The following is a 14,168-nucleotide window of genomic DNA, read 5'->3' as shown; positions in this document are numbered from 1 at the left end:
TTCCCAAAATCTGCCTCAGAGGTTGGCACATAACATGTTTGTTGAACTAAACTAAATTATTGAGAATCCCAGAAAAACAGCTCTTTCTAATGAGCTGGATTCTCTTAAAATTTTATCTGCTTTGGAACATTCAACCTGGTCAGAAAAACACATCCTCAAAAGTCTTCATTTAAAAAGTTTTTTTTAGTAGATTATGTGCTTGGAAAACTGGGATCAGTCCAGTAGAAATGTTCAAATGTTGTGGATATGCTCTCTTGGCTCTGCCAGGTTGACAGAAATACCACTTCTTTCTTTTTTTTTTTTTAATTTTTATTTTATTATGTTATGTTAATCACCATACATTACATCATTAGTTTTTGATGTAGTGTTCCATGATTCATTGTTTGTGTATATCATCCAGTGCTCCAGAAATACCACTTCTAGTATAATTCCTTATCAAACTTAGTTTTTTCCCCATTTGCTCTCTCATAGAAAACAGTAATAACAGTCCCAATGAAAAATAAAAGAGATTGAGAAAAGTAATAAAGAAACAATTAGATACAGTATTTTCTCCCCTTAAAATATGCACAGTGTGAATCCAGTTTGGGATAGGAAAAAAATTTGAAACAATACAAATGAGCAGACTGGCTAGTAACTATATTCCACATTAAACCTTTTCAGACTACTTTAGATTCCTCCTTTTCATATATTGGAATATCTTGGAGTATTTTGAGGTCCTATAAGACTTTTCCCCATAATGGACAAAATTAGGTTAGCCCTCAAAGATCTTTGAGATATTTAATGCCACAAAAAGGATATTTCTTTCTCTTTTCAGCCGTGTGTGCATGTGTGTGTGTGTGTTAAGTGCACACAGGGATAATCAGGGGATTTAAAGCATTCAAGAAGCATGAGTTACTTTTTTAAAACATCTTGAGTTACTTTTATACAAGAAAAATAAAATATGATTTTAAAGCTAAAAAAAGACTGTCTTGAAATATCCTTTTCATTGTCTCAGTTCCCCACCTCATTTTGAACATTTGAGGCTTAAAGCATTTAATCAGGATGAGTTAATTCATCCATATGTAAACCCTGAGGTGGTTTAAAAAATTCCATTTGTCATTAGAGAAAGGGAACATCAGGCACTTGCCTCAGAGTACTGTGTTGTTGACAGAATTGGGAACAGGACTTCGAATTTTCCTGCTAGATGTCTTTGAAGCTTATGAAAGTCATTAAAATAACTTTGAACAATGCAATGAGTGTGAAAGCAGGGATGGGAACTTTTCCTTAACTTTGCTGACCTGAAAAGAGTTCCAAGGGAATTGTGAGTGAGAAATAAGAATCAGAGAGACTAGGTTTTTTTTTTGTTTATTGGTTTGTTTTTCTCCAAGCCAAAGAAGGAAGTAGTGCCGGAGCACTGAATGGCTTGGTTGCAGTTTGGTACTGTGATTACTATCTCTTTACATTTACCCTAAGGAAGGAAGGTGATGTACCCCACACATTACTTCACTGTGCTGCCATCCCATAGTGTTATTTCCAGAACCTGAGATTTCTTTGCTCCAATTAATTCCTTTCTTTCTATAGCTGAAATTAGCCAACTATCAAAAAATGGCAGACATGTTACATGGACAAAGCCTGCACAGAAACCTCCCCCATCTGCAACCTTCTAGAGTTGCTGCTGTCCTTACTTTCCAACTCACACTCATGCCTGCCTCAGTGCCCTCACATGTCCTTAGGACACACATACTGCCTTTGTGGCTAGTACCTGGCTCTTGTCTCTAGATACTTCTCGAGTTGACCTTTATAGATGTGCACATCAGACCCCCCCAAAAAGTTTAAAAACTAGATTATCCATCCCACATCCAAACTCTCTCAAATTCTGATTGAGTAGGCCTGGAGAGAAGCTTGAGCTGATGTACTGTTTCAAAAGCTCCTCAGATGGATCTGATGTGCAGATGTCAAAGTACAGAACAGGAGAGGAAGCCTTAACAGCCTCCTTCTGAAAGGTCAATGAAAGAGAAAGAGAAGCTCATCACTGAGTTAGCTTGTTTGATAATAATCTTCTCCAAGTGTTTCTTTTCTAACAACCACTGGATATCTATCAATTTTTACTCACTTCTTAGGCTGTTGCATTCTTGAGTTGCATCTGCTTAATGACTCCAGGCCTGTTTGCCTGCAGTGGAATTTTGCATTTCCCAATAAAAGAACTGTAAGTCATATTGATAGTAGTACAGACCTTTTCTTTATAAAAAAGGAAGGAAGGCCCTATGTCAGACATAAAAGGCATGGTTTTAGGATTGGAAAGGATTCGATTTCTAATTTAGAAATCTATGATAGAAATTGTCTTACCAAAATTATTTTGCATGATTTGAGAGGGCTCCTAAATGTCTTCCCACTTTAGGACCAATGTACTTGGTTAACAATGAAAACAAAAAGTAAACATTTTTAGGAAAGGAAAATGCAATTTGTAATGAAAAGATGAAAAGTTTCAGTTCATGTAAGAAAGGCAAGTATTGTAATTATTGTATTGCTCTGATCATGATTTCAAGAAACATCTTCCACACAAGAGCCAAAAAGTGAAAGCATCCCATGCGTCCACTGATGGATGAATGGACAAGCAAAACTCAATATATGCATATGCATACAATGGAATATTATTCAGCCAGAAAAAGGAAGGAAATCCTGTCATATGCTACAATATGGATGAACTTTGAGGACACTAGACTAAGTGAAATAAGCCAGTCACCAGAAGACACATACTATATGATTCCACTTATATAAGGTCTGAGAGTATACAAATTTACAGAAACAGAAAGTATGGTTGCCAGGGTCTGAAAGGTGGGAAAATGGCGAGGTGTTATTTAATAGGTATAGAATCTCAGATTTTCAAGATAAAGTTCTGGAGGTTGGTTGCAAACAATGTGCATACACTTGACCCTGCTGAATAGTACACTTAAAAATGGTTATGATAGTAAATTTCATGCCACGTGTTTTTTGCCACAATTAAAAAGAAAAAAAAAAATGTCTTCAGTTGAAAAGCTAAGACTCAGTAATTGATATTGTCAGTTTAGATAAGGCACGATAGAATTGAAATTAAACCAAGCAGAAGTCAGTTTTGACTTTGACACATGATATGTGAGCAAAATTAGGGACCATATTATTTATCTATTCATTCTTTCAGACAGTCAAAAAGTATTTATTTCTCGTGTATCTCCTGAGTTAGTTTTATAGAAGCTTGACTGGCTCTGGGTCAGCCTCGTTCTTATCTGGGGAGGATTAGATTCAGTCCAGGGTGTCACAAGTATGTATTTCTGGGGTCCTGACATTTCCAGCCCTAGTGGTTTCCTGTCAGGCCAGTGTTGTTCCCATTACTACTAATAATGACCTGGAAGTTCCAGGCTAAAGCAGAACTGATCAAATATGGCTCCTGAAGGTTTTCTGGGTCAGGACCAGAATAGACAAATCACCATTTGTCTAACTTGGGACATCTTCAACCTGTTCCTGATGAACAATTCATGTGATTATCCCTAAATCTTGCCGTGGCAGACTCTGGGAAGTTGTGACACCACTAGTCACTTAGCAAGAGATGAGGCAAGTGGCTTTCAGCCCAATCCACATGTTCCCCTCCCTACCCGTTATCCTTGCATATCTGAGATGAGGGTGTGTTGACAGGAACAGGCTTGGAGGTCTACCAGATAGGACTCTGAAATCTAATTAGATTTCTGTTTGAGAGTTCAGATTCATGTGCTTTCTTTTCTCTGCTAGCTTTCTTAATGGAATTACATAAAGTATCTTGCTAAAGAGTGAAATAAGAGAGACAGACTCTTGAGTCCAACAAAACCAAGGAACTATCTGTATTTGATGACTTGTTTGTCTAGACTTGTTAAAATATGCAATCTGAAGCTAGCTAATATCTACATAGCAAAAGTTCACATCATCACCACACCTTTCCCTTCCTCTCTGACTCTCTGCAGGCTATTCACAAGCATCGAATATTTCCTTTATCGGGTTATGCCTTCACAACCCCATCTTGCATGCATATAACTCCATTCACACATAACATCAGATTTTGAAATTAATCTTTTGTTCTAAGGAATATTGAAACCAACTATATATAAATCCAAAAATCCTTGTCTCTCTACCTATGAAATGTAGACATGAACAAAACATGTTCATGGCATGAACAAAACAGCTTCTCTAAATAGTGGAGGAGGACAAGACAAAAATGTTTAACTAAAGTCACAGCTGGAACGTTGTGTATGAGGAATGAAACTGGATTTAGGTTGAAAATACTGCTTAATGTTGAGACCATTTCCCCCAAGTGCAAAGCTCCCGCCACAGAGCAGGACTGACACCTTTTGGTATGGAAGTTTTCAGATGTGGCAAACCACTGCTATTTCTTCCGTCATCTTTAAAGGTTTTTGGTATAGGTAGCTCCAGTGGTGAAGGACAGAAATTGCAGGAAAACCCCAAGGGAGAGACTAAGAGAACATTGTCAGATTATAAGGTTTTAGCTCAGAAAAGGAAAGAGTGATTTTGTTGCCATATTGGAAATGTGGTTTTCTTATCATCAAATGGACACAGACTATAATGTCACCATCACTAGATGAAATGTCATCTAATACACATACACCCTCAGTATATGTTCATTAAAAAGCATGAACGTGAACAGAAGTAGAGAGAAGACAACAGAATGTCTTTGCAGTCAGACCACCAAAGTGATCTTGTCTTGCTGCTCCTGGGCAAAGGAACTTCAAGGTAATTCAGTTTTGATCACTGAGTTATACTTATAGGTGTCATCTGTACATTTGTAATTTCTTTCTTTTTTTTTTTTAAAGATATTATTTATTTATTTGACAGAGAGAGAGACAGCAAGAGAGGGAACACAAGCAGGGGGAGTGGGAGAGGGAGAAGCAGGCTTCCCGCTGAGCAGGGAGCCCGATGCAGGGCTCGATCCCTGGACCCTGGGATCATGACCTGAGCCGAAGGCAGCCGCTCAACCGACTGAGCCACCCAGGCGCCCCTGTAATTTATTTCTTTATCAACTGTTCTTTGCTTTGTATCTCTAGCATCTTGAGGAACTTGGTTTTTCTAACCGAAGGCCAAAACACAGGTTTGGTGATCCTCGCTATACCATCTGAGTCTTTTTTACAATATGACTTCCTCTTTATTACAGTGACTGAGAAGGAACTGAGAAGAGAAAATCAAGAAAAGAGAATTTTTAAGAGTAGCAATAATAAAAGAACTGTTAAACATCATCTGGTGTTCTAGATAAAAGTAGTTGGTCTCAACATAGGCAGATTCTATATCATTGGTTCTGTTTCTGCGTGTCAGTAGTACTAGGTGGTTGTGATTTCCCACCATCTGCTTCATCAACTTATTCCATTCCCTTGAATTTATGTTGCTCGATTTGTCGAATATTCAAGTGAATCCTTTTTTTAATTATTTTTTTATTTTTTAGTAGAAGAGTCAAAAGACAAATCACATCTTGAGCTAGCAACCAAGTTCAATGCTTTAATTTTTGGTGATTTCTCCACATGCATTTAAATGTCCCTAGTCCTGGGCGCCTGGGTGGCTCAGATGGTTAAGCGTCTGCCTTCGGCTCAGGTCATGATCTCAGGGTCCTGGGATCGAGTCCCGCATCGGGCTCCCTGCTCCTTGGGAGCCTGCTTCTCCCTCTGCCTCTCTCTCTCTCTCATGAATAAATAAATAAAATCTTTAAAAAAATAAAATAAAATAAATAAATAAATAAATGTCCCTAGTCCTATTAACTGTCAAATATTGCTTTCAATGAACCTGATTGACACTTTAAATTTCCTTAGTGGGAAACTTGACTTGAGATTTTTAGCCCTTATGAAACTTTTGTTTCCAGATTAAAGCAATTGAAAAATTAAAGAATAGACAAATTACTCATTTAATTGCAGCTATATAATATTCAACTAATGGATATTACTGTAAAGATTTATGCTCAATAATTCATTATTAGGAACAGCTATCTCAGAAGTTCTAAAGAGTAAAGATTCTAAGATAATGATGGCAGTGATAACATTACTAACATCATGCCACTCAACAATGTACAAAACACTCAGCCACGTACATTGTAAAGAGTTTTTTTTACATGAAATCAGGTCCATTTCACTTTAAACTTTGAAGTTTCTGCTGTATGGGGTGCCTGGGTGGCTCAGGCAGTTAAGCATCCAACTCTTGATCTCGACTCAGGTCATGATCTCAGGGTCGTGAGATGGAGCCCCGTGTGGGGTTCCACTTTCAGTGGGGAGTCTGCTTCTTTCCCTGTCCCTCTGCACCTCCCCTCCCCTCTTTTTCTCTCTCTCAAATAAATAAATCTTTAAAAAAAAGTTTCTGTTGTAAAATTGTTTCAAGTCTGCATTAAGAAAGCAGCAGGTTTTTGGTTTTTTTTTTTTTAAGATTATTTATTTATTTATTTGAGAGAGAGAGCATACAAGCTGGGGTGGACGAGGGGACAGAGGGAGAAGCAGACTCCCCACCGAGCAGGGCGCCTGACTGGAGGGGGGCGGTGCTTGAAGTTGGTGGTGGGCTCCACGTGGGGCTCAATGCAGGGCTTGATCCCAGGACCCTGAGATCATCACCTGAGCCAAAGGCAGACACTTAACCTACTGAGCCACCCAGGCTCCAGAAAGCTGCAGTTTTTTAAACATTATATTTCATGGGAAAAAATACATATTGCAGAAAACTTCCCAGGTGGGCAAATTGCTTTCTCTAATTTCTCTTATCCACTGTACAAAGCTTTTTCATGCCATGTGAGAATCATTTCTCCTCTTATGATTATTTTCCTTTCCTTCATTTAGAGCTCCTTATCATTTTTGAAGTTGTCTGAAGGCCAGCTCTTATACTCACTGAGTTTTTATCCCCTGTAATATCTCTGCTTTGAGGGCAGAGTGGGATTTCTGAAGGAGAGAGATACTTACTGAGAAGGTTAACTTATTAGGTTCTCTTTACCACACCAGAAAACCCTCCCAGGTGATTTAAGCACCTTGGTGCTCCAGCATCTCAATTGTCCAGTCTTCAAACACATGCCTTTGCTTTATAATTCAAGGTAACTCACAAACGGCCGATAGCTGCTGACCTCCTCCCAGAAGGCAGCTTTAGTCAAGTTCAAAAGGAGTTCTGGGCACAGAACAAAACAAAACAAAACAAAAACAAGTATCTGCCCAATTATAAAGTCATTGCAGAGAAAAAGCTTTTTATCATTTTTATAATCATGTTAGGAGAGCTTAGCAGTATTTTCACAAGGCAGACATGGGAATTCTTTTTCCCCACCTGTGTATTCTGTCCTCTGGTTTCTGTTCTCTTCCACCCACGTTACTTTTTATAGCAATTTGCCAATGACACCAATACTTGTACAGGTGGGGCTGAGAAACTAAAATTGCTTCATCTACAGCTTGGGCCCTTTAGGTTCTCTCTGTCCCCAGGGAAGATTGGACTGGAAAACACCTTCCTAGTAGGCTCTGTTAGGTGTGACAGTGCACTCCTCTCTCCGTTCCCAGGGTGGGTGATTTGAGACTGTAAGATCAAAAACTGGATTTGGCTTTAGCAAACACTGGCTATACTTTCTTTTTGAGAGAGACCTATTGAACGCTTGGTTTTGTTCTGCGCAGTGCTCAGCCAGTATGAAAACTTACTTATTGCATTGTTGGCACTGTAGGGTTCTTTTCTTTCTCTAAGAACTTGGTTGTCAGCCTGATTAATGTTTACTGGGTAAGAATGATGAGGCAGGGTTACACTCACACACACAAAAAGAGCTTGTAGACAATACCCCTTAATCTTAGGAATGAGTTTGTTTGAGTACGGATATTCTAGTGCTATCTGAGGGCAAGGTGACTGGTTGACATTGGTCCAGTTCATTTCTTTGAAGTGAATGGGATCTCAATTACCTAACAACTCTGCTTTCTATCAAATGTAACCCCCATATGGACTATAGGGAGTGACCTGAATCCAGTCCTTCCTGGCTCTCTGTGTGAAGAGGGATTAAAGGGAAGGAACCCTGCCTAAATAACTATTTTTGACACTGGGATCTTACACATCAGGGATTTTAGTTACTGGCCAGTTTCTAATCATATACCCATTTCATAGCCCTTCAGTTTGTATGGCCAAGGAGCAACATGATATAGTGGGGGGAAAAAAACCCCACCAACATTGAAATGAGGAGTCAGAAAATCTGAACTTGAGTCTTGTTTCTTGCAGTTTTATTAGCTGTGACTTTGGGCAAATCATGTCATTTTTCTCTGCCTATACTTCTGCATCCCTAAAATGCTAGGGCTGGACAATTTGATTTCAAAGATTACACTCAATTCTGTCCCATTGAAAATTCAGTGATTCTAAATCATGCTTGAGGGGTCAGCCCATGTCTCAAAGCTTCATGATCAGAAGTTGGACACTTCTTGCTTTAAGAAATGGATTTATAAATAGGAAATGTCATCTTAAACTGTTCACAATGTAAGAAACTGAGTAGGACATTGAGGCATGCATGGCATAGGGATGGAAGGGGCAGTCTAGAGCTGAATCGCTCAGATTTAAATTGTGGGTCACCATCTGACTTTGGGAAAGTTACTTAAAGCTCTCTGTGCTTCAATGTTTGCATCTAAAAATGGAATTAATAATAGCTCTACTTCACTGGGTTGCTACAAAAATGAAATTAGCTAGTATGTATCAACTTCTCAGAACTATGCCTAGCATAATATAGGTGGTAAATATTAGCTTCTCTCTGGAACATTTCCAATAATAGTCTGTATACTACATGAAAGGAAGGGTAGCTTATGGTCTTTTAGGGCAACAAATTCCAGCTTCCGGACTGTTGTGTTGTTAGAAACGTCTATCTTATCATTGGAATTCACTCCAAGTGTAAGTTATCTCTTTATCTTGTATTAATTTGTAACTTGTCTTACATAAACACTCACACAGACATTTCTGGAAACTAGGACATCTACTGGCAAACTCTGCCTGTGTCTCCAATAATTATTAATCCCATAGACGGAAAGAACTGAGACTTGGTTCCAACTATAGGTAAACTCTTCCCCTGTAGTGAGTCAAGATGTTTGTCTAATTACTGGGATTTTGTTTTCTCTTTATTAGAAATTCCAAACCCTCTGGATGTAGGGAACAGAATTAAAATTTATTTCTATAGCATGTGATAACATAAAATAAGCTACTCAAATGGGAGGGATACTGCAAAGAACCGAACAGTATCAGCTATGATTTCCAAAGTCTGACTATTGGTCATGAAATGTCAACAGTGGTCATGTGGCGCCCAACTCTTGGTCAAAGTCGAGATGAGGCCTAATGGTTGTGTATTAACAATTCCTCCCATGACCTTATTAAATGAAAGAAGACTAAGCTACATTTTGCTTTTGTGTTTGGTCTTTCATTCAAGGCATTATATAAGAAAAGTTTCATCTGATATACTGTTTGTCACTTCAGAGAACTGAACAGAATGGCCACAATCCCCAGGATCAATTCCAGACCCTCTGATGAGAGACACTAAGAGGGCCCAGATCTACACCAGGTGCAGATAACCCTTAGCTGGGTTCATCAGCTCTTTCCTTTATTTCTTAGGTTCTCTGGCAAGATCATGGCAGTCCATGCTACAAGTGTCTCACCATCACCCTTCAGTGTCACTCTTTTATAACCAAGCCTGGCTTATTGCCTTTCTACTTGTACTAATAATTAGAGCCACTCACGCTTTAACTACAAAAAGCTAGCTTTAACTAACTTAACAAAGTAATGGTGCTACTGATTAGTGAACCGTTATGCTATCATTGAGAAGAAAAATCAGCCTTTGGAATCAAAAGAACTCGTTCAAGTCAATTCAGCTACTTACTTACTAAGAGACCATGGTTACCATGGTCTACTCAAGTTCTCAGGGCCCTCAACTGTCTCACCTACAAAATAGAGACAGGATCATACATAACAATTAGGTATCATTAATGAGCAGTGGCTACTGGGAGCGTGGATCAAGGATTGTGAAGCCAGGTAGGCAACCTAGGGCGAAGGAATTCCCAAATCAAAGGCCTACGGTGGAGAAAGGAAGCTACGAGGCACATATTTGCCATTCCTGGACTTCTAAATACTTACCTGGGGATAGCATAAATACAAAACAAAGTAAGAGTTGTGAAATTGATTTTTTAAGCCAAGTTGTATCCAAAAGCTATATCACTTTTATGAGTTTTATTATTAACAATGGGCTATTAGAAAAGAAATAAAAGAGGATATCTGCTTATATGTCCTGTATTCAAATCAAATTCTCTTGTATGTCCTTGGTAGTGAGCATTTTATCAGGGGCCCTCTGGAGACAAAACCTGTCTTTGTTATATAGGCTAAGTAAGGAAGGTAAGAAGCTATGCTCCAGCAAGCCTGCCACAGGGCCACGGGCAGGAAGAGGTAGGGCTTTAGAAAGTTCCTCACATCATTCCACGGAGGCAGCTACCTACTTTGCCAGGCATCTGGCCAGCTCTGGCAGGAGACTGGATCAAGGCTATTTGCTTATCTGTTTTCAGGACATCCAGTGTTGTCTACCCATACAAAGCGAGGAGGAGATCAATGCAATTATGGAGAAAGCTTAATTTAGGAGAAGGAAAAGGAGGAGGAAGTGGTAGAAGATAGGGAAGGAGAAAGAAAGAAGACAAGGCAAATCTTGGAAAATGAGAAATCTTGCTTTCAATGAAATACAAATTTTATTTCCTAAAGTGTGACAATGACATCTTTAGAAAAGGTACTTTAGTGTTTTTAGTGGAGGGTTGAGAGCTTCCTCGGTGTATTTCAAGAAATAGTGACAAAAAAGAAAGACCTATCTGCCACTTAGCAAACATAGTACTGGGTACTGTCATTTTGGTGTTCGGTCACTGACTCGCCAGCAGCTATATGCTATGGGATCAAGGGCCTGGAGATGTCATGTGCCCGGCCCAATTTCTCAGGGCCAATAGTTGCCTTAGAATCTGAGGCCACAGTTCAAAGTGTGTGGAAAGACCAGGAAATTTTAAACAATGCTGGCAACTTCGTGTTGAAACTCATCTATAAATAGTTCCCTGATGATCTCTAATTCCCGATGACTTGGTATAATGCGAGCTATTCAGCAATGTGATATGGATAGATATTTCCTTTTCAAAACATTGCACGAATACATGATTTCCTCCCTCTGTCCACCCTGTAGGAGAAGTAGGAAAAGAGCAAGGTAATAGGAATTTACCTCCAAGCTATAAAGCCTTCCTTTCCTTTCAGTAATCATGCGGGGGGAGTTCCTAGTTACTAAGGAGACAATAACAGACTCCATTAGGTTCAAGTACAACACTTGGGTTGCCTGGCTAGAGAACGCCATAAAAGCAAAGGAAAATATTATCATTGCTGAAATCATTTGATGTCTATGACTAATAAAAAACATGTCGGCAAACTGAATTTTTAGAAATGCCCAAAGGGCTTGGTTAGAGCTATGAATTAATGGCATACAGCAGTTCTGTCTGGAGAAAAGGAAAAAAAAAAAAAAAGACAAAGATGTTAAACCCTTTTAAAATGTATCTGAATAACCAGCAGGTCCCAACAGAAATCAATTTAGGTTCTTTATTCAATTTTTAACTTAAATCTAAATGTCCCTTCCCCTTTCCTTTAGAGCTTAATAATAAAGTTTGCACATCTTGAGTCACAATCGTCCTTGAATTCTAAGGGCCCCGCAGGCCTTTTTGACCCTCTTATGCAACATCCCACAAATTCTAGAGTTATTTTTAAGGGATCCCTGAAAAGTGTACCCACCTTAGAGACTTTGAGGGCTGAGGTGTCCATTCATGCATGTGCTGTGTCTCTCAGAGGCTGGAGGAAGCCAAAGGAGGAAAGAATTGGGGGTAAGCCAGACCTCTAATTACCTCTCGACCCAGGTCCCAGAGGTTACTATGGGCCTGCCTGAAGATGTTCCTCCAGTCTCTGCTTGATCATTCCCAGAGCAGGAGGCCTTTGCCAGGACCCATCCTATCTTGTTATGAATACAGCTCTGATTGTTGGAGGGTACTTTCTCATGCTGTGCCAAAATCTGCCTCCTCTTGAATTTTTTACCCATTGTACCCCATGGTATCTCTAGAATAATACTGTTTAACTCAACTTCCTTTCCCTCTTGACTAGTACCTTAGATTACTGAAGTCAGATGTCGTAACTCCCCTGTATACTGTCCTCTCCAAACTAAATATCCTCAGTTTCTTTCTCAGATCATATGGCAAATATACAAATATTATAACAATAATAAAGGCAAAGCATACGATCACCGTAAGAGAAAGACAAAAAGGCGGTCTCGAAATTGGATTTTTTTTTAAGATGTATTTATTTATTTTAGAGAGAGACAGAGCTCATGAGCAGGGGGAGGGGCAGAAGGAGAGGGGGAGAGAGAGAATCCCAAGCAGACTCCCTGCCGAGCACAGAGCCAGACAAGGAGCTCAATGTGGGTCTTGATCCCACGACCCTGAGGTCATGACCTGAGCTAAAACTAAGAGTCAGATGCTTCACCGACTGAGCTAACCCAGGTGCCCCTGGAAACTGGATTTTTTTTTTTTTAAAGGAATTAGGTTTTTTTTTAACTGAAAAGCTGAAATGTTTAAATGATATTGAGAAGCATCTCGTCTTTCCACTAAGACATAGCCATCAAGTCACTCTATCCATCAAGTTATCCTGTCAAAACAGAAATGTAGCATGATAAGACTTTTTCTTGGTGACACCACACCAGCTCCTGGTGGCCACCTCACCAAATCTCTCCAAGTTGCTTTTAGTTTTTGCTTTTGTTTATTTACTATCAATGCCTACTTTGAGAAAAGCTTCCAGAAAAGTACTGATCTGCATATGAATCATTGTGACACATTCTGAAAAGAATGTGAATACCATCTATTAAGAATTAAGAGAGAAGCAATGTAAGGAAACACAAACTTTCCTTCTTACTCCTCTCAGTATTTCATTATAAAAAATTTCAAACACAGAAAAGTTCGAAGAATTTTAGAGTAAACACCCATATACTTAATAACTAGACAAATTACCATTCTGCTATCTTCCATTACTCACCTATCTATCAGTATCTCTTTCCATCCATCACCCCATCTTACCTTTTTACATATGTCCATGTAAAGTGCATTCATCCACACACTTAACCCTCATGCATCAGTTTGCACACCCTTATCATTATCAGTTCTTTTCTGATACTTTTAATTAGCACTCTCTTCTGAATCCCTTTGCCACTCTTGCCCTCATTTCTCATTTCTGTATCATTCCTCCCACTTTCTAGCCCCAAGGTTCTAAATGGTAAAAACAAAGTATGAAAAATCTGAGCACGGGACAGTCTTGAAGTAGCATCAGGAAAGGAGGCTGAGGATCATAAGGGGTCTCACAGGCATTATCCCCCCAGGCCTGGGATGGAGGAGGTCCTCATGAACAAGCTGACACAAACCAACTTACCGGGGGTGGTGGGGGGGGTAATTGATGAGCATGCCAACCTAGTAATTTACTATGGGAAACATAGCTAGCTATCAAATACCCAGACCCACGTATTTGTTGATCAGCTCAATCTCTTTCTGAACTAATCTACAGAACAGGTCAAATTGTGAAGGATTTTGGTGAACAGAGACTCAGAGGACAGGAAATAGTAAGAAGGTCTTAGTGGCATGGAGCCTTATCAGCGTTGATGTTTCAACAGCTGGCCCGCACTGTGCCTGACACCAAAGGGCTGCTTTGTAACTAGTACAAAGATGAAATGAGTATGTGAATACTGACTACACTCTAAGAGAACTGCTGAACAGACCAGGAACTAGTGGTGTGGATCAGGGCACCTCTCTAATGCCTGGACTGTGCTGGTGAACCATGCCGGATTCTACCCCTCCAACCCCCGTTAAAGAATTTCCATGACTACTATTCTCATTTGAATAATACATTCTCTTTTAGCCACATGTATGCCGTTAATTCAGCTTTCGTTAATCCTAATCCTGCTTTGGTCTGAAAGACAATCTGTCTTTAATATGGGTGGTCTATGTCTATTGAATCCCATCTTTGATGAACTGATTTTACCCGCTTTACTCTCAAAAAAAAAAAAAAAAAAAAAAAAAAGGAAGTGATTCCCTACTACGTGAGGTTTCCCCTGATGTGCAAAAACCATTCCTTTCCCTATCTCAAGATTTATGTCTGATAAGAAATGTTAG

General features: G+C 39.4%; 1 protein-coding gene across 1 annotated transcript in view; it reads left to right on the top strand.

Annotated features, from left to right (window-relative positions):
• CCDC192 (coiled-coil domain containing 192) overlaps nucleotides 1-14,168 on the top strand; it is a 192,924-nt gene that overhangs the window by 117,332 nt on the left and 61,424 nt on the right. The window lies entirely within an intron of this gene.

This window comes from Phoca vitulina, unplaced genomic scaffold (assembly GCF_004348235.1).
Source record: "Phoca vitulina isolate PV1807 unplaced genomic scaffold, GSC_HSeal_1.0 scaffold32, whole genome shotgun sequence".
NCBI classification, from domain to species: Eukaryota; Metazoa; Chordata; class Mammalia; order Carnivora; family Phocidae; genus Phoca; species Phoca vitulina.
Note: the sequence above shows the minus strand (reverse complement) of the source record. Positions and strands in the feature narration are given on the sequence as shown.